Raw genomic sequence first — 3,256 nt, 5'->3', positions numbered from 1 at the left:
TGCTTCTAGGGAGCACATTATCTTCCAGAAGAATTTCTTTGAAAATACCTAACATATCTATGAAGCCCTTGTTTGATAGATTATTTGCTGCTTTAAATCTGAGAAGCGCTAGGGTGGCACTCAACCTGGAATATTTCTTTTTGCAACTTAGATACAATTCTTTCTTGGAGTCCGCATCAATGGTTGGCAGATCCTTGTACCCAATAATATCCTTGTCTAGGACCTAAAAATCTGCAATCATAGCAGCAAAATCTGGCATATCAAGATCGTTGTCATCTCCATCGACGTCTTGGTTTTCCAGTGGGCGTTTCAGCTTTCCCGTGATCAATTGGTAGCTAGACGCCTCTGCCCCGATGTTAGATTGAACATCCAAGTGACACTAATCGGGGTTTGGCATCTCGCAGCCCTGGGTATCTTCATCCATGACCTCGTCTTCACCGTGTCTGGCCCAACATGTATATCCATCCATGAATCCCTGAGAGACTAAGTGCCACCGGACATCTGTAACTACACGTGACTCTGTATTGGCACAATCAGCACATGGACACATGATGTAATCCGCATCACAAATTCTCTTCTTTGTACTTTCAGCCAAATTCATGAACTTTGTCACGCCACTGATAAAATCTGCGGTATTCTGATCCTTCATCCATTCAGATTGCTCCATCTGCACCACATGCATGGTAATTAAAAACAAAACAACAACATTGATACATGGATTAACTGTTGCCCAATGATGCGTGCATAAATCACAAGGCTTTATTTTCATAATTACTGAGGGCGCTCCATATTGCTATCCAGACGTGCAATGACAAAAATTCATAGCCAGTCAATTTACACGCAGAGTACTAGTACGTCACTACCCTTAGGAATTGGATACCTTAATTAAGCCACCCACGAAAAGAATACCTTAATTAAGTAGCCGCACGGCGACCTCCACCCAGCAGATAGGGAAGCGCGATGCGGTGGCACGCCGAGACGGCAGGGTCGAGGAGCAAAGCTTAGTGCAGTTGCCGCCTGAAGTTTGCCCTCCAGTATCCCGACATCGACCATGATGGATGTGCTCGAATCACGCCGCCGCCGACCTCAACGGCTGAGCTCCTCCTGTCTCCCACCGCAGACCGAGGATTGACCTCCTATGACACCGCCACCACCCACTGACCCAGGATTGACCTCTTCTCTAGTAGCCCTTGCCTAGGCCGCCACCGCCATCTCTAGATGCGTACCGGCTGTTTTTTTACGGATATCTGCAGAGCGGCTACACGGTATCACTTTAACTCAATTATATGTATAGGGTAGTACATCACATACGGTTATGTAACAGAAACCGTGTCTCACCTACGTTGTCTTCTCACACGGTTTCATGTGCAAATTGTGTGTGACGTTGTAATACCTGACACAAACGACATGTATAAACAGTGTGCCTTATACTCCAACATATAGCGCCATAAGTAGTTCCCGACTGTTAGCTTATCCCCTCAGTTTCCCCATTTCCCCCAAATCTCTACATAGCCTCCAAATTCCCTCGCGTGGAGCTAAAATTGGGGGAATGCGGGTGAGTGGTGCTGATGGTTTCGGTGCGGCTGCTCCTGCTCGTATCACCGCCACGACAGCGGTCGCTGTCGAGCACTTGCCTAAGGTCATCAGAAGGTAGATGTACTACGGATCCAAATTATCCTATCAGGTTCCAATCTATCCCAGTCTTTTTTTTGTTGGAAACATGCTCTAGAGGCAATAATAAAACGATTATTATTATATTTCCTTGTTCATGATAATTGTCTATTGTTCATGCTAACCGGAAACCGTAATACATGTGTGAATACATAGACCACAACATGTCCCTAGTAAGCCTCTGGTTGACTAGCTCGTTGATCAATAGATGGTTATGGTTTCCTTACCATGGACATTGGATGTCATTGATAATGAGATCACACCATTAGGAGAATGATGTGATGGAAAAGACCCAATCCTAAGCATAGCACAAGATCGTGTAGTTCGTTTGCTAAAGCTTTTCTAATGTCAAGTATCATTTCCTTAGACCATGATTGTGCAACTCCCGGATTACGTAGGAATGCTTTGGGTGTATCAAACGTCACAACGTAACTTGGTGACTATAAAGGTGCACTACAGGTATCTCTGAAAGTGTCTGTTGAGTTGGCACAAATCAAGACTGGGATTTGTCACTCCGTATGACGGAGAGGTATCTCTGGGCCCGCTCGGTAATGCATCATCATGATGAGCTCAATGTGACTAAGGAGTTAGCCATGGGATCATGCATTACGGAACGAGTAAAGAGACTGTTCGGTAATGAAATTGAACGAGGTATGGGGATACCGACGATCGAATCTTGGGAAAGTAACATACCGGTGGACAAAGGGAATTGTATACGCGATTGATTGAATCCCAGACATCGTGGTTCATCCGATGAGATCATCATGGAACATGTGGGAGCCAACATGGGTATCCAGATCCCGGTGTTGGTGATTGGCCGGAGAGATGTCTCGGTCATGTATGCATGGTTCCCGAACCCGTAGGGTCTGCACACTTAAGGTTCGGTGACGCTAGAGTTGTTGTGGGAAATTGTATGTGGTTGCCTAAGGTTGTTCGGAGTCCCATATGAGATCCCGGACGCCAGGAGGAGTTCCGAAATGGTCCAGAGGTAAAGATTTACATATGGGAAGTCCAGTTTCAGTCACCGGAATGGTTTCGGGGGTTATCAGTATTGTACCGGGACCACTGAAAGGTGTCCGGGGGTCCACCGGGTGGGGCCACCTGCCCCAGGGGACTTAATGGGCTAAACAAGGGTGGGAACCAGCCCCCTAGTGGGCTGGTGCGCCCCGCCAAGCGGTCAAGGCGCCTAGGGTTTGAAACCCTAGGGGGTGGGGGCGCCTCCCACCAAACTTGGGGGGCAAGTCCCCCCTTGGCCGACGCCCCCCTTGTAGATGGGATCTAAGGGGGTCGGGCCCCTCTCCCCTTCCCCTATAAATAGTGGGGGAGTGGTAGGGCTGCCACAACCCCTTCCCTTGGTGCAGCCCCTCCCTCCTCCAACCCCTCCTCCTCCGCCGTAGTGCTTGGCAAAGCCCTGCAGGAGAACCACAAGCTCCACCACCACGTCGTCATGCTGCCGGAGATCTCCCTCAACTTCTCCTCTCCCCTTGCTGAATCAAGAAGGAGGAGATGTCCCCGGGCTATACGTGTGTTGAACATGGAGGCACCTCCCGTTTGGCGCTAGATCGGATCTTCCGCTATTTGAATC

The sequence above is a fragment of the Triticum dicoccoides genome, chromosome 5B (genome assembly GCF_002162155.2).
Source record: "Triticum dicoccoides isolate Atlit2015 ecotype Zavitan chromosome 5B, WEW_v2.0, whole genome shotgun sequence".
Classification (NCBI taxonomy): Eukaryota; Viridiplantae; Streptophyta; class Magnoliopsida; order Poales; family Poaceae; genus Triticum; species Triticum dicoccoides.
Note: the sequence above shows the minus strand (reverse complement) of the source record.